The sequence below is a fragment of the Ursus maritimus genome, unplaced genomic scaffold, assembly GCF_017311325.1.
Source record: "Ursus maritimus isolate PB19 unplaced genomic scaffold, ASM1731132v1 scaffold_4, whole genome shotgun sequence".
In the NCBI taxonomy this organism is placed as follows: Eukaryota; Metazoa; Chordata; class Mammalia; order Carnivora; family Ursidae; genus Ursus; species Ursus maritimus.
The window spans coordinates 23,512,788-23,530,938 of record NW_024426552.1 but is presented as its reverse complement, the minus strand read 5'-3'; the positions used below and the strand labels follow the sequence as shown (position 1 = coordinate 23,530,938).

General features: G+C 36.5%; 1 long non-coding RNA gene across 1 annotated transcript; it reads left to right on the top strand.

Moving 5' to 3' along the window:
- The first annotated feature begins 8,480 nt into the window (after positions 1-8,480).
- On the top strand, positions 8,481-17,647 carry LOC121100476. Its single transcript, XR_005832250.1, has 4 exons — positions 8,481-9,536; positions 15,102-15,211; positions 15,663-15,723; positions 17,484-17,647. It is a non-coding gene; the product is annotated as an uncharacterized LOC121100476 (long non-coding RNA).
- The last annotated feature ends 504 nt before the right edge of the window (positions 17,648-18,151 follow it).

Below are 18,151 nucleotides of genomic sequence, written 5' to 3'. Positions count from 1 at the left end.
CTCATAAATGTCTTCTAATTCTCTGCTCCCTGAAACATCATTATATTAAAAGCTTAACAATAAAAGAGATTAGAATTCATTCATATTTTCAACCTTCCCACCCCAACCAGAAACATGAACACCTAGTTTTTAACACAAAACTCTATAGTCCTAACTGGTATTTAAAAAGCTCAGGGTTGGGGCACCTGGGTAGCACAGTCCTTAAGCGTCTGCCTTCGGCTCAGGGTGTGATCCCAGTGTTATGGGATCGAGCCCCACATCAGGCTCCTCTGCTGGAAGACTGCTTCTTCCTCTCCCACTCCCCCTGCTGTGTTCCCTCTCTCGCTGGCTGTCTCTATCTCTGTCAAATAAATAAATAAAATCTTTAAAAAAAATAAAAATAAAAAAATAAAAAGCTCAGGGTTTACAGCATACAGTAATTTTTCATGTCATTTTTTCATGGTATTTGTATAAAACACACTTTTCTTTAACCTTTTTCATCTTGTGTTCAAATTACTTGTGACTTTTGGCATCTCAATTTTATTCTAATTACTCTCTCCAAAAGAAGTTCTCTAGTTATGGTTAAATTCAACAACAGATGTCTTCTCTTGCTCCCTTTAAATAGCGACTGAAATTCATCAAGCTATACATGTAGTATACATGTGCTTTTCCATAGACACGTTATACATGGATAAAAGTTTTTAAAAAATATCATGACAGTTTTTTAGGCCTACCTGAAAAATACCCCCTAGAATATGGAAAGAATTGACATTGTCACCTTAACTGTTGTACAGTTGTCCACGTTTAACCATTTTACAAACACCATATGTGGATGACAGAGGTATATCTCATCATTTACCGTTGATGACCAGGTGTGTATCAATTCATATTTAATTAATATCACTAACAAAATTGAAAGCACATCAAGGGCATTTCCGCTTATTTTATAGAGTTGAAATATTTATCTCAACATTTAAGAAATTCTGTAGCTGACGTGTAAAGATCACTTTGTACAGTCTAAAGAGAGGCCTTGAGTGGTTTAGTTCCTTTTGACTGAATGACTGAAAGGGAGTTATTATAATTTTTCAAAATCAGGGACAGATCCCGGGTAAATACAGTGCAGTTGATGTTGGCAGAGACCTCCTACCTGCTAACTAGAACAACTAAAAACATGAAATGACTGCCGCATGAGCTATTTTATTGCAACATAAATAGCTGCACATAATAAAAAAGAAATATTATAAAAGTCCGTCACCTTCGTCCTCGGTGACACTGCCCCAAGGCAACATATTTCAACATTCTCAGTTTATTGGTTCATCTGTGGATTCTATGTCACATTATATTATATATATTACCTCCACTTCTTGATTTGTCAATTTAATTTCAATTAACTCCTTACTATGAAAAAAAGAGAATAATGAATAAATCTTATTTCCCCTTATTAAACATCTCTGTAGGCTTATTCTTAATTTCTTCTATTAATTACTTTAATCTTTTACATAAAATACTTAAGCCCCTTTATCTCGTTAACTGCTAGCAGTATATTTTGGCTTCTTCTTAAGTAAGATGAAGAAATTTGTACTATTAAACTTTCCTCAATATCTAGTATCCTTTTCTACTTTTCAAATTCTAGCTTTTTTACTTTCCTAATTCTTCTAGCTTTTTAAAAAAAATTTAGGTCGGCAAGGTGTATACCTTTTACATAAAAGTGTTAACGCACTGGCATCGTGCTGTGTTTATAGGTTAAGTGTAGGCATTAAAACAAGGAGAGCATAGAATTATGAACACCCTCTGTATTACTAAAACAACTGCTGTGATTGGACCTATAGAGAAGTAGACATAATATAACCCGACCATGTTCTCTTTGATGTAAATAGGTAATGTAGTTTCCAAAGGTCAAGGACAGATCCTCCTCCATTGGTACATCCCACATATTGTTAAAATTCAATCCATATTTTATTTTGCTTTATCATTGCACCATGATTCTTGAACATTTTTTTTCCTGAAATTTCTAATTGCTTTTCTTTTATGTTGACAGGAGAATCCCATATCATTACCATATTATTAATATCTAATTTCTTTTTTTTTTTAAGATTTTATTTATTTATATGACAGGGAGAGACAGCCAGCGAGAGAGGGAACACAAGCATGGGGAGTGGGAGAGGAAGAAGCAGGCTTCCCGGTGAGCAGGGAGCCTGATGCGGGGCTTGATTCCAGGACCCTGGGATCATGACCTGAGCCGAAGGCAGACGTTTAATGACTGAGCCACCCAGGTGCCCCATAATATCTAATTTCTTAACAATATCATACTTATGATGAAGTTTAGTTGCTGTAACAATGATCAGAGCAACAGCAATTTTTGTTAAAAGACACTTCTCTTTAATAATCCACTCTTAAAAAAACAAAGGTTATCATCTCTATGTTTTAGGGACTCAGGTTATTTTTGTCTTGATTCTCTTCCAACCTCATCATTAGGTTTGCCGCTAGCAGTCAAAAAGATCTGTCCCAGCTACTAGAAGATTCCAGCCAGTGGGAAGGGAAAAGTGGAGGAGGAGGGTATGAGCCTTGCCTGTCAAGTATAGCACTAAGAAGTTGCACATATAATGTACTTTAGTAATTCAGTGTTAATTTGTGCGAAATGCTAAAGCTCTTCTCATCTGTAAAGTTTAAGTAATAATTGTGCCTACCTCCAATGGATGTGGTGATTATCAAATGAGCTACCATTTATAAAGCACTTGGAATAGTACCTGACACAGTAAAATAAAAAGCACAGCAACATTATTTAATACTATTACTACTTCTCATGTTATTTATTGACCAGAAATTAATTATGTGACCAGAATTTGTTGTAAGGAAGCTAATATAATTTTTTCCTTCACCATCACATGCTGAGGTAAAACTTTCGTTATTAAAGGAGAAAAAAGAAGACATTAGAAGGGACAATAGCAAGGTCTGTGATATGTTCCATTAATTAATAACAATAATATACCTATTCTTTTCTTGACATTTTCCTCCAGACTTGGGACACTTTGTTCTGATGTAGAGTCACTCCTCCTAATTAGGTTTTCCTTTCCTTACCCTATGGTATTTTATCACTTTGTGTAGTCTTCTTTCGTGGATTTGTTTTCCATTTGGTAGAATATATTTTTTTCTCTCTCCCAACCTCTTCCTTGTGTCAGAAAGAACAAATAACACATTGCCTTAGTCCATTCAATTTGCTCTAACAAAAATACTACAGATGGTAACTTGTAAACAACAGGAATTTATTTCTCACAGTTTTGGAAGCTGGGAAGTCCAAGATCAAGACGCCAGCATGGTAGCGTTTTGGTGAGAACCCTCTTCCTGGTTTATAGCTGGTATCTTCCAGCCTTGTCCCCACATGGTGGAAGAGACAGGGATCTCTGTGGGGTTTCTTTTATAAAAAGCTAATCCCATCATGAAGGCTCCACACTTTTGACCTAATCACCTCCCTAGGGCTCCACCTCCTCATACCAGGATCTGTGGGGATTACGATTTCAGCTTATGATTTTGAGGGGACACAAACATTCACACCATAGCATTTACCAGTTTTAACTGTTTATATCTAAAAACATCTTTCTTCAGTTCTCAAATTTTAAGTAATTGCTTTGTAGAATACTGATTTTAGTTCAATATCATGTTTCTACCAGATTTTAAAGATTTCATTCCATTGCTTTCTAAAAGCTAGTCTTGCTGGTGAAAAGTCTGTTAGAATACTTGAGTTTTATCTTTTGCAGATAAACCATTATTTAAAAAAAAAAACATTTTATTTTTGATGTTCTAAATTTTCAGAAAAATGTGCTTAAATAGCTATCATTTTTTATGATTCATGCTGTTTAGGATTCAGTGAGATCTTTCAGTCTGAAAATGAGTACTTTTTTTTCACTCTGGGATTTTTAAATTGTTTCTTTGATTATTTTTCCATTTTTTCTTTGTTCTCTCTTTCTGGATCATCTGTTGGAAAATTTGTGAACTTCATAGGTATCCCTCCATGGAAACTTTATTTTGAAATTTATTTCAAGTGTCCATTGTTTTATCTTTTTTTTCCTTTCCCTGTACTTTACATGGTGAGAAATTTCCTAGGGCTCTTCTTCCAGACTTTCAAGCAGATATTTTACTGTCAGAATGCTACCTTAATTTCCAAAAATGCTGCCACCGTCTCTGATTATCCTTTTCCCAGAGTAGACTGTTCTTTAGATATTCCCTTAATGAATCTGTCTAAAATACTAATTAAAATTAACTAACTTTCATCTGTTTCCTGGATTATTTTAGGTATCTCTAAAATTAGTTATTTATTGTGTTGCTGAATTTCCTCATATGCATGAATTCCTTATTTTTTTCATATTTAAAAATGAAATCTTGCTTATTGGCTTAAATTTAAAGGCTTGTTTAATTCTACATGCTTGGTTGGATTGCTCTTCCACTGTGAAATTCTGCTACACATTTGGCCTCTCCCCAGAATGTACAACATGACCACATGTACATTACCTCTGTGAGACATGCTAGCTGACTGGTTTTGCTTTAGGATATATGGGCCAGGAACACAACTCACCCTCCCTCCACTTCCTGCCTGTGGTCCCCACATAAACATAAGTTAATTCTAAAGTGGCCACACCCACAATAGGTGTTCAGTTGTATCTAAGTTGCACCTGCTTGAACCTGTAGGCCAGGGTCATTGCTGCCACTCTTTCTGTTATTACTCAGAAATGTAACCAGCCTATTCCCACTCATTAGATTTGCCGACTCCAAGACTGTAGTGTTTCCAGGTTTCGACACGGAAGAAATAATTCCACCTCCATGGACTTCTCCAATTCCTGGTTTCTGTTGTGGCTAATGATGCTATTGGTGTATCACTCAATATGAAATCAACTGCCTTGGGCCTCTCAGAAATTAGTAAAGTCCCTGGTCCCTTGTTTCCCACTTCTCACAAAAGCCTAAAACACAGCTTTTGATTATTTTTGTGTACTTTGGATTTTAGGGAAAGGAAGAAGTAAATGCATGTCTTGAGGTTTCCATGTCAAACTGAAAAGACTATTTGAAATCTATGGAGATTTTCAATAATGGCCTTGAAATGCAAAGAGCATTTTTCAATATTATAATGTGAATGCAGTCAATGGCACTGGAAGCAAATGCTCTAAATTGTCTTTGAAACACAGTAGCATAAAATCCTCTTCCGGAAAAAGAAAGTATTTATCTAATGGGAATTCTTGTCAAAAACATTTACATTGTTTTAACTGGCCAGAACATAAAGTTTGTTAAACCTCTGGGGAAGAATGACATTAAATGCCAAGTCATTTATTTGGTTCAAGAGATTACATAATTTACTTGAAGCAGATATGAGTCTTCCAAGTTCTCAAGAGCTTAAAGCTCTCAAATATATCATGTGTACCTCGTGGGGAATGACATACAATGCTATGAAAACCTTCACATCGATCACGTGTATCCGGCGGATGGTAGCATGCATTGCTATGAAAAGAATAAAGTTGAATAAACTACAGAGTTTTAAAAACGTAAAGTTTTCCTGTGAATAGCTGTATTACTTAAACTCTTGGGATTTCTGTTTCTTCATCTAAAAAGTGAAGAATAAAGTATTTCCCTTGGAGGACTTTAAAAGGATGAGAAGGAATGTTATATATAGTTTATATTTTACCTAATAGGTACTCAGTAAAGTTGAAAACACTGGCAGTGACAAAAAAAAGATATTAAAAATGTGAATTAGAATTATCCAAGTTTTCTCTTCCCTGAATGATGTCTAAACCCTTCAAGATCATCTACTTATCTTGTTATTTATGAATTTATATTATATATCATGTCATTTCTAAAGTTAATTTGATTTGAGCAAGTACGTTTAATCTACATGAAAGTATTTGTGCATTGACAAAAATACATGAAGAACTGCAGAAAATTATTTTTTTTAAATAAAGACAAAAACAGTTCTCTCTAAAAACACATGTAATAATTTTAAAGGAAAGACCAACAAGGAAATTTCACAAGAAGTCTTAAGTAAGAGCATTTATTGTTTAAATGACCACCAATCCCTTATGTTTGACTGCAGCCTTACGGAATCAAATACATGATGTGTCAACACAGAGGATACATTTTTCTAAGGGGAAAAAACTCATATTAACCAAGCTTGTAATAAATTGTAAAGAAAACCTATTATGTTAGAATGTCAACACCTTAATTTACAGTAAGAATAATCACAACAGGGATTAAAAATTATTTAAGATTCATATAAATGGAACTTGGTTTCTCAAAGGTAAAACAGAGATATAAAGAGAGTTATTATCAGCCTATTAAGTCATTGAGAATGAGAAACCAGTCTCAAGGACACACTGGAGTACTCAAAGATTTCAAGGTCTCTATCCATCTCCACATTAGGGGTAACATTGGATTTAGGTTCTGAAGACTCAAATACTCATCGCTAAGTTTCTCTCCACCATAGGGGAATGGTTTTGTGAACATCAACAAATTTATCTAAGTATTTCTACTTTCTTTATTTCTTTCAGACTGTGCAAACTCTATTTTGAAGGAAATCTTGTTTTTCAGTTCATATGAACATCACATAGAACAAGTAATATTGAACATTTGAAATGATAAACACTTTATTTTTTTTAAGATTTTATTTTTATTTATTTATTCGACAGAGATAGAGACAGCCAGCGAGAGAGGGAACACAAGCAGGGAGAGTGGGAGAGGAAGAAGCAGGCTCATAGCAGAAGAGCCTGATGTGGGGCTCAATCCCAGATTGCCGGGATCACGCCCTGAGCCGAAGGCAGACGCTTAACCGCTGTGCCACCCAGGCGCCCCTGAAATGATAAACACTTTAAATTGAATATCTCTTTAAGGAATATTTATATATCTCTATTGTAATCCATTAAGGGTATGAAACAAGGTAACTTATTAATATACTTAGTTACTATTTACTGAATACCTAAGTGGCACATACCATACCAGGTGTTCCAATTATAGAGGTAGGTAGGACAGATCCTCTGATTCTGTGGTGATCACAGACTAGTGACTATGTATCAATCCTGAATCATAACTTCTCGGTCATGTGGAAGTCCTGATTTAAAAAAAGGAACAAGAGAAAACAAATGAACACAATGATACTAACAGTTCTCCTGTTAAAATACCCCTACTGTGTGGTATCTAGACCCTCAATAATACTATTCTGATTTCATCTACCATTTTGCTAAAAGGTGTACCCATCTACAAAGGGGACATCTCTCTAACATCTATGACAACTCAACATATTTCAATTACTTTACAAAGTGTTTTATATTTTATTATTTGTTTCTTACAACATGCTACCGCATTCTATTTATTTCAAATATGTATATAATGAAATTGAGGATGGAGATAGAGTAATTTGCTCAGCATCATGTAGCTCATTAATTGTGAAGCCATAAGTACTTCGGGTGCGTGGGTCAGGTAAAGCTTCCCAGGACAGACCTAAGCCATGCCCCAAACAGCCTCTATCTCTGAAGACTCAAACTCATTCTGAGCCCTGATGAAGCCACATGTTCCCATCTCTCCTGGTGACTACTTTTTGAGGGTATTGTACCCTCATGCTTTTATCACTACCTCTTTAGAGAGGAGGTCCAAAAACCCACTGATACGTTTCAGGGCTTGGCTTTGTCACCTCAGCACATTTTTAGCATATGCCCTTTCCCTTTTTCCTGAGGGCAGGAGATGCCTCCTGGCCAAATATATGCAACAAAGAAGGATCAGTCATGTGTCCCTTCACAGGGCACACACTCGTCCTACATTGGTGGCTGTTTTGAGTAACATCAGAGAGACTAGTTTACTGTAAGTAAATAGCTTTCACTGGACAACCAACATAATCTCTACCTTAGTGGCTATTCTGTTACGAAGACACAGATAACTGGCTTCAGGTTAACTACGGGGAGTGAGTGTGCATTGTAGAGCCAGGACTACACGTTCCAACACTTTCCTATTTTTCTCCTCAATCCTCTTTAGTCATTCATTCCTTGTTCTTTTGTGTATAGTTCTATGTGCTCCTTCCATTTTTTTGTAATCCTCTTCATCATTAGGACTCTCTGATTTATTTTTTCCCCACCATCTTCTTCCCCATAACATAGCAAAACAATAGAGCAAAATTTGATTAATACTTTTATTATTGTTACTCAAATCACATAAGTGCTAATGGTTAAAAAAAAAGAAAGGAGGGGAGAAGAAAAGAAAAAAATAACTTCTATCTAACCAGCTAAAGGAAACTACTTTAAAACTACTCCATTTTCTTTACCCTTTAATCCTGCTTCATCTCCCGGAAGTGTTTCTGTTCGCATATGCTTGCAGCGGGAAAAACATGCTATATATTTCTCATTGTTTCCCTTCCTTCCCCTTTTTCTTTATTACCACAGGTTGTTCATTGACTCCATTGACAAACAGAAATTATGTCTTGTGAGCAAAGGGCCGAGGCCCCAGAGGAAGGCATGAGGACAGATATATAGAACAAATGTCTGGAGAAAAGGGAGAAGAGAGGAAGATTTGTGCATCTTAACAGCAGAGGCGATCCACACCTTATTTGTAGGCATCTATACAGAGCCTGCAGCCAAACTCCCGAAGAGGAAACAACACTCTCTAGCTTTCAGAGAAACGGAGCCTGAGGTAGAGAGTCTATTTGTGGACTACTATTTAGCAGAGTGTCTTGCCCAGGAAATAGGAATGAAGGGTAAAGGGAGTGAGCCAGGGAAGGAGCGACAGCACATACAAAGCAATGCGTTGCTAAGCTGGTGTCAGTTTAGCATCGAAACACAACCCGATGCTGTAACCCTTGGGCACATCTCCCAAGAGGCTGCTTGGAAGGAAGGAAGATTGAGCAGTTAATCTGCCATCTCTTTCCTGTGTTTGAGTTCATTGCACCTCTGGGGTGTAAATCTGTAGGCCCCACAAACACACAGCTCGGGGCTGTTTTCCAGCACTTTCGAGCAGCCATTGGTAGAAGCAGAGCCATCTGGGGGCATGGCTGTGGTTCGACGTGGGGTGGGGCAGCCTTGGACAGTGGCAGAGTCAGCAGCATGCTGAGCTCTCTTTCAGACTGGGAGCAAAACAGATCACTAGAACCTCTCCAACAAGGAAACAAGGTATATGACCAAAGCCCAGAACTGCGGCATCCTCTGGTGGGAATCCAAGATCTGAAGTGAGGTTTTTTTGTTTTGTTTTGTTTTTTGGTTTTTTTTACTAGTCTGGTAACAGAAGTGTTTGAGCAAGAAATTAGTTATTACTTGTGTTTCCAGTTTTTAAACTTCCTACCTTCTATAGAAAATGATCTTATCTGGGCTTGTGCAAAACAAATCCACAATCAAGGACTGATGGTACAGGTGACAGTTCGTGCCCATACATATTTATAGGGCTCATAATTTTGTTCCATAATTGATATGGAGACGTGAAATGGACTCCCAGGGATCACAACATCAGAAGACCTTGATGAGACAGAAATTCAAAGTACTACAGAACGCTGTTAAAACTAAACAAAACGCAACCTGGGGGAATGACAGAAGCAATAAAAAAAGGTCAGTGAAGTCTTTTACTTGGGGAGGAGTTTTTTTTTTTTTTTTTTTAATGAAACTTGTTTTTCTGACTTTCCAGAACACCTAGAAAAGAAATCATATGTGTAATTATCTTTAAGGACCAAATTTTAAATTCTAAATTTCTAAAACAAACAAATAATCACAAAGAAAACAAGTGTCTTCTTACAGTTTAAAAACAATGGAACCCAATAAAGGACAATCTCATTTCTTGATCCTTGCTAACATCTAAAGTTGGAGAAAGTTATAATAGAGATGGAGTCATGGGCTTGTCTCTCAAATTAGAGACTAGAGTCAGAGGCCACATCCATGTAGGTAGGACATTTAGAAACTTATCACAGTATGTCAGCCCTCCAGCCATCAGCCCGACCTCCTTATCCTTCCCCACAGACTCTAACTGTGGACTGTGTAACCTGCCAGATACGTGGCATGACATTAAGGGGATCCATAGGATGAACTGAGGTCAAAATTAATGTCTTCGTGTAGAACACAGGATTTAGAGATAGAAATGAAGTTGAATTGAAAAAAAAGGTAAATTACAATTTTGCACAGCTGACTTTGTTGACTGACATTTTCTCTCTCCCTTTCTCTCTCTCTACACTCGCTGTAAGTATATACAAATCTAGAATACACTAGAATAGACAGCACATCACAAAATATAAACAGTCACATCTCATTTTTAAACTTTATTCAGCAAACATTTACCAATATTATTAAAGACATAAAAAGTACACAGAAGCACTGTATTAAGATATATGTTGCATGTTGCACTTTTTTGTACTCTGTTAGTAGTTTTGTTTTGTTTTTTGTTTTGTTTTGTTTTGAGAGGGAGAAAGAGAGGGCACGGTGGAACTTGTCACAAAGAGCGGGAGGGACAGATGAGGAGGGAGAGGGAAAAGCAGACACCGAGCTGGGCACTGAGCATGGAGCCCAGTGCAGGGCTCAATCTAGGACCCCGAGCTCATAACCTCAGAGGAAACCAAGAGTCCGAGGCTTACCCAACTGGGCCACCCAGGTGCCCCTGTATTTCTCTTAATGGGCCTCTTGTTATAAACTCTGAGAAATCTCTGATTATCCTCTAAGGAAGCATTTCTAAAAGAACTTTACTTGTAAAAATTTTAAAGACTCTTGGGGTCTTGTAAAATTTTCCTCCAGAAAATTCATGCCAATTTACAATCACTCTGGCAGTGTATTAGAATTTTTTGTTTTACTGCAACTTTTCACTAGATTTATTAAAATGTGTGGTAGGGAAAACAAGATGTGGTATTGTTATGAATTCCTATTAATTCCATTTTTTTATTACTAGTGACAGGGGACATGTCTTGACACACAAACTGATTAGTTATTTGCATTTCTTCTTTTTGATCACCCATTCATTCACTGCGAGGGTTTTCTGTTTGTTTTTGTTTTTTATCCTAGTGCATTCCTTTTGCTTCCTGATTTTGAAATGGACTTTGTGGCATAAAAAAGGGAATTGATTTGGCCTAGTGCTATCATGGTAAACTATGCTGATCGGGAGCAGAGAGTATGTGGTCAGTTCAGAAGACTGCTTCCTCATTTACTGTTGATTAACTTGGTGAGCTTAGATAAGTTACTTATCATCCTTAAACTATAGTTTCCTCCTCTATAAAAATGGAAAATATATACTGGAGTTGGATAGATCTACTTTCTAGTGTTATGTGATTTAAATAACATAAAATATCCAAGATAATTAGCATGTACTGGCACATTATATATGTTGAATAGAGGTTAACAGTTATAATTAGAGGAAAGACAGTTGACATTTCTGCCAACAGATGAACTTGAATTTCAATCTGAATGTTAGATTCTTTTTAAAAAAATCTAAATTAATGTATTTTTTAAATGGTATTGATATGTCAAACCAAAATAGGAACAATTTAGTTTTAAAATAACTTATAAAATGTATAATAAACAGGTCAGTGAACTCACTCTTTGTCATAAGAAATGGTTTTGATGTTGCAGACCCATCAGATTAAAGAGAAAACTCCCTACTATGACATTACCAATCTTTCTGAATCTATATTACTGGGCACATTACTTGATCTCACTGGTTTTTTGTTGTTGTTATTTCCTCATGTTTGTAGTCTGTTAACTGAGGAAGTAAACCGACCTTTAAAAATATTCAGGCTTTTAAAAAATATGTATAAATATAGATGTGAAAGTTGTATCCATTAGGCTACCCTTGTTGCAAGTAATACCAATGCTCAACAAATAATGAATGTGAAAACGTCTTATCTTAAAGCATAGGACATGTGTAATACCCTTAACAAGATGTCCAGAGATGGTGTCTCCTGGTGGTGTTCTAGTGGCTCAACAGTGCCCTCAAGGACTCATGTCTTTCATCCTGCTTCTCTACCATCCTCACACTTAACTTCTCATGATTGCAAGAGATCAGCTAAAATTCCAAGCTTTGGGTCCACATTGAACAGTAGCCAAAATAAGAAAGAAAGCGAAGGGAATTCAAGAGTCCTCTCTCCCCGTAAGTCTCCTGAATACCAGGGAGAATACTGTTTCCCCATAATTCCTCCTCTTACCCTTTCCCTTACATTCCCTTTGCCAGTACTAGATCACACATCAACCTTTGGACTGATTAAGGAGCACCAATTTATCATACAGACCTTAAACCAATCATAATCCATACCCTGGGGCCATCACATTGCTGCTTGAACAGGGCTGAGCTCTGAAAGAAAGGAAAAAGGGACAGTTGGGTAGGTGTCTCTTGTATCTGCAGCATTCACTGCCATTGAAGGAAGAATGTATTATGTTTGCCAAGAGAAGGGGCATGTCACACCATGCCAGACCACATGGGAAGCACCAGTGTGAGTCAGGAGACGCAGGGATGGGATACATTGCCCAGAACGTTTATTGTGCTTTCCATGGGAAAGACAAGACAGAGCAGGGAAATAGTGTCGGATTGCTCATTTGAATAATGTTGGTGGCCTTTAAGCCATACTGAGGTCTCTAGTCTTCTGTTACTTCATCCTGGGTTGCTTTAGGGCAGGAAAAGACCAGTTGGGTATGCGAGAGTTAGAGAAAGGACATGATTGGGGGTATGGACCACGGACATAGGTAGGGTTAGTTGGTTTGCATTTGAAAGATGTGTTCCCAGGAAGTTGTTCATTATCTTAAGAATTAGCTTGCCCTGGGAGTAGCAGTCTCTCCCAGGCCATCGCCCATCCCTAAGATGTCAAAGCATCATACAGAAATTAAAAAAAAAAAAATGAGTAAGGAAACAAACTAAAATAATTAATACTTGAAATGTATCAAACATGAATCATACGTATTTCCTCACTCAACTTGCATATAGCACAGTTATAAAAACCTCGTTTTTATTTCGACACTCATATATGTTCAAAGTCCCACAGTTCGTAATTGGTGAGGCTTAGATTTCAATTCATTTTGACTCCTGATCTCAAGTACTTAACTAGGACTTTATTCATTATTTTTCGAGAGTTCAGCTTTTAAATCAGACACTTCTAAGATAATAGAGGAAAATGGTTACACGATGAAGTACATCATCTCAATGTTGGTTTACCAAAACAAGCAAGCAAACAAAAAAAAACCTCTTAGTCTTTTTTAAAAAAGAAATTAGCACTGAAAATTTAGCTCTGAAGAAACGTGAAAAAGAAACAATAACGTACTTAGGGGAAGATAGTTTGAAGCACTAGAAATTAAATGAATATTTCTTTTACCCTAACCTGGATATAAAATCAGCTTTTAAAATATGAAGGATGCTTTAATGCCAAATGATAAATTTTTATTACAGGCAAAAAATATATACGTCCTATTATACACTATGGTTAGATATATAAAGCTTTTAAAATTACAGGAAAAATTGCTACCACTGGCTATCAATCTCTAAGGTTCTCTCCTGCTCCAGTGTGGTATGGGATGTCCTTTGCAGCAATATCATGACTAGATCAAAAGATACAGCAGAAGCCTTAGGTGCCGAGATTCTCTGCTTTTGAACCAGAGCATGGCGTGTGTGTGTGTGTGTGTGTGTGTGTGTGTGTATTTTTCTTTTTTTTTCCTAACAATGAAGCAGCTGATCCAGGGCATCTGAGCAGATTTTGCCAGGATTTTCTTTTTCAGACTCCCTGTGGGTAGTAGCTTTGAAACTTACCTGAAGTCACAAAAGCTGTGTGCTATAGTGGAAAGAATATGATCGTTGAAGTCTGCTTGTAGTGCATTTAAAGATTTGCTCCATTTCTTGTCCCAGAGGCATTTGGACTGGTTTTTCAACGTATCTGAGTCTCTGTTTCCATAGCTATAAAGTGCATATGTATTGGGGGTGCGGGTGGGAAGAACATTACTTATGAGAAAATTGGAAGCATTGAAGAGTTAACCTATCAAAACCTGGTACAGAGTAGGGCCTCCTTAAAACATTAGTTTCCTGCTTAGTTTTTCTTCAGCTAGGTTAGGTCATCTTCCAAGCCTCCTGTCCTATCCCTTGGTTGATCATTCTCTGAAGTAATAAAATGCTTTCTGATGTTCCCAGGGGTTCTTCCCCTCTCCTGTCCTCCTCTCCCCTTCTTTTTTTTCCATTTGACTTCCTTTCCAACTTATTTATATGATTTCAAGCCTTCACTAACCCTTGGAACCTTCTAAGAAATAAACGCAGAGATTGGATCTTCATGATTATTTCCTGAAAGTATCTTTTCAGTGGGTCAGGACATTTTAGAAATTTAGGGCTCACCTTACAGGCAAGCTCTACCCACTTTGTCAGTTTCTTCTCCAGGCTGGATGCCTCCTCTTACATTCTCTGTTGCTAATCTGAAGGTCATCTTGAGAACTTTGTTATCTAAGAAGTTTTTTAATTGTGTGTTTAATAATTGCAAGCCAACTCCATTTGACATATTGTAGGATGTTAATTCTGAAGATAAACATTAAGTTACAACAGATATATGCAGCTTACAATAATTTCAATAACGTGACCCAATGAATATGAATGTAATTATAAAGAGAGAGACTGAGAGAGGTAAGATCTTTTTTTCCCCATAAAGATCTTTATGTAGTGTTCCTGATTCATTAAAGCCTATTTGATGACACTTTTTCAGGCATACTTTTCCATTTTTCTTAGTCTCATACAAGTGAATAATTATGAAGCCTGGCACTTTACCCTAAGTGTGCAGAACTTTCAAATAATTCATTATTAAATTATAATAGACACAGAGAAAAGTATACAAATCGTAAATGTACGATTAAATGTACTTTCAAAAACTGAACGCACCTGCAGAACAAACACAGTGATCAAGAAACAAACTTGACCAGGGCACCTGACAGTGATCGATCAGATATACTGTGACTGATAGGGAATTGGCCTTTCCTGACTGTGGGAGCTGGTTAAACAGTCTCTGTAAACTCTTGTCTTCACATCTGATACTGGAGCTTAAAGTCCACAGTGCAGGTATTCAGGAAGGGAAGATGGACATAAAGTGGAAGAGAGCCAGGGCAAGCTGGACCCCACAAAGGTGCCTGAGGATCTGTCAGTTTTGTCTCTCTAACCTTCATGCTGTGGATGTCTTGCAGGGGAAGCTGAGATCCTTCCTCCTGGAAGCTAGCTCAGGAGTGGGGAAGCTAAAGATGAATACAGAAGAGGCAAAGAGTTGCGGGCATAGCTGCTATCTCACAACAATCAGGTGAGCCATAAGCAATAATATTTGTGAGATGCAAAAGTTGCTGCCTGAATTTCTAGGAGTGAAAACCAAAATGACTACTGCTTCGTTTCTGACTCAAAAGATCTCTTGTGGCCCACCATATCCAGAAACAGAGAGAGAAGGGAATTCTGAGCAACATCATTCAGCCTAGCTCAGTGGACATTTCACAAAGCCACCAGAGCCATTAATCCCCAAAGCATCCCTAGGGCACCCTTTTATTCTCTATTTCACCCATAGGTAATCACTGTCCTAACTTCTAATGCCATAAATTATTAGTGCCTATTTTGGATTTTATATAAATGGAATCATGCAGTATACACTCTTTTGTATTTAGTTTCTTGGTTCTTTTTTGTTTGTTTTTTACTCTATGTTTGTTAAATTCATATATATTATTGCCTTCAGTTGCTGATAGTTCTTTCTCATTGCTGTACAGAATTGCCTTGTATGACTGCGTCACAGCTGATTTGTTCTTTCCACAGTCGGCGGGCATTTGGGTAAGTTTCAGTTTGGGCCTATTCTGAATAATGACTCTATTAACTTTTTTTTTTTTTTTAAGTGAGCATGTACGTGCATTTCTGTCCAGTTAACACCTAGGAGAAGAAATGCAGGATCATATGGTATTCATATACATAACACTGGTAGCTACTGCCAAATAATTTCCAAAATAGTGTTCAAATTCAAATCAGGGTCCCATTTGCTCCATACCCTTGCCACGATTTAGTGGTATGTGTCTTCTGACTTTCAGCCGTTGTTGTGGATATGTAATGGTAATATAGCCTTGTAGTTTTAATTTCTATTTTCATAATGCTTACATTGGATATATTTTCATATTTCATTGCCTATTCTGATATTTTATTTTCTAAAGTACCTGTTCAAATATTTTGCTTCTTTTTTGGAGGGGAGATATCTTGATCTATCTTTCTCTTACAGAGTTGTAGTTCCCTATATGTGTTTGATATATGAGTCATTTGTTGAATGTATATGTATTACACAAATCATCTACCACTCTGGGTTGCCTATTTGTTGTCTTAATAAACATGCATGACTTTTTGATTTATATAACAAGAAGCTCTAAATAAAATATGAGATCAAACACTTAAACCATAATTAATAGGAATTATGGCTTAATCAGATATATTAAAGAAAGTATTTGTTAATCTAGATAGACACATTAAATTCACATGTATAAGAAATTAATACAGCTGTATAATTATAATCTATTTTATAAACAATCATTTATAATATTTTTAAATGTTCCTAATATTATGGTTAAATTGTTGTTTTAAAATGCAGAGTGAAAGTAGAGCCTTAAATCATTTAGAAAAAAAAAGCAGTTAACATTTTCAATGAAAATTATTAGGTGAGTTTATAAAATAAAAAATGCTGTTTTGAGTGGGGCATAATTATAAAATAAATAGTGTTGCATGGTATTGAAATTTTTTTTAAGTGACATGTGCAATTAGCCTTTGACAATATAGATAAAGCCACTCTAGGTTATTGATAAGGGAAACCAAAGTAACATTTAAATCTGTTCCCATTTATCCAAGCTTTTACTTCTTTTCTTACTCATAAATTTTACAATCCTATTCTCTGTCTTTCCCTATTCCTTCATCATCCATTCACCTATTTAGGTAAAAGTATCTCAGGACTTCTGGCCTAAAGGAACATCTATTACTTAAACAAGCTTCATCAGGCACTTAGTATAAAACTCTATTAGCTTTAACACAGCACATGGCAATTAGCCCAGGGCAGTTTCTCCAATTCAGTGCCTATGAATACCTAGTGACTTAACTTCAGTATTCTAAAAGCACCAAGGCACTTTCCCATTCCACCAATAGAATAAAGCTGACAGCTCATAAAACCCATCTTTTGCTCTTTCCAGTTATTTTTCTATTTAATGATGATCTCCATGACCTAATTACCTTTCCTTTGCATTCTAATCTAGTACTTGAAGATGCGAATAAGAATGTAGATTGTTTCTCACGGCTACTTTCCTATAAGTTGAGTGTTCTAAATGTGTTTTAAGCATGAACCTAATGCATGTTCTCAAGGACTTAATTTCTTTTTATTGTGGCTTATTGGTTTAGATTACGAAGATTGTTTTAGAAAAATACTGTCTTTCTCAAATAAAGCAATAATATTAAAAGTCCTATCTGTATTGAAACCAGTGGGAAAATGTACTAAAACTGTCCTCTTGGAGAAGACCACATCCATCAACAAACTCATCTGTCAATGTTCCCATTTGCACATTTAGGAAAATCCAAAGTGCCCTGGATAGCACACAGAAGAGTTTAATTCAATAAATTCAACAAGCTGCCCAAGTTATGTATAACCTAGTGGAGTTACTGCTGATTAAGCCAACACATGTGGACAACAAGTTGGGATACCACTTACGTTCATAACTTGGGTACAATTGGGTACATTAAAGTATTGTTTGTCCAATGAAACTGTCAATATTCTATCTGTAAAAATGGCTCAGTCTTAGAATTCAACGTCCATCTGGTGATATTCTAAGGTATTAAATAAGATTATTAATCATAAACAAAATAGCTCCCACTTGCTATTAAGTGGGTTAAGTCACAAAGGGGTGCTGTTTCATAGCTGTTCTCCAGATTATACAGATGTAATCTTTAGGCGGAGCCTAAAATCAAGAATTTAATTTCCCTTCTCCAGACAAAAATACCAAGTGACCTCTCCAGCATCAGCCATTTGTTGGTAATACATCTGAGACAAACACTTGAGTGTTGTTTGTCTGTTTCTTAGGTACTGTTGTGGGTAAAGGGTGAGTACTTCTTTCCCTGGCATCATGATCCCGTTGCACATCCTCTTTCCATTTTCCATCATATTCCCTTTATTTCACATTCTAATTATTTTAATCTGTATCTTTCTTGCCCCCAGCGGAGCACCTGTTTGAGACATAGT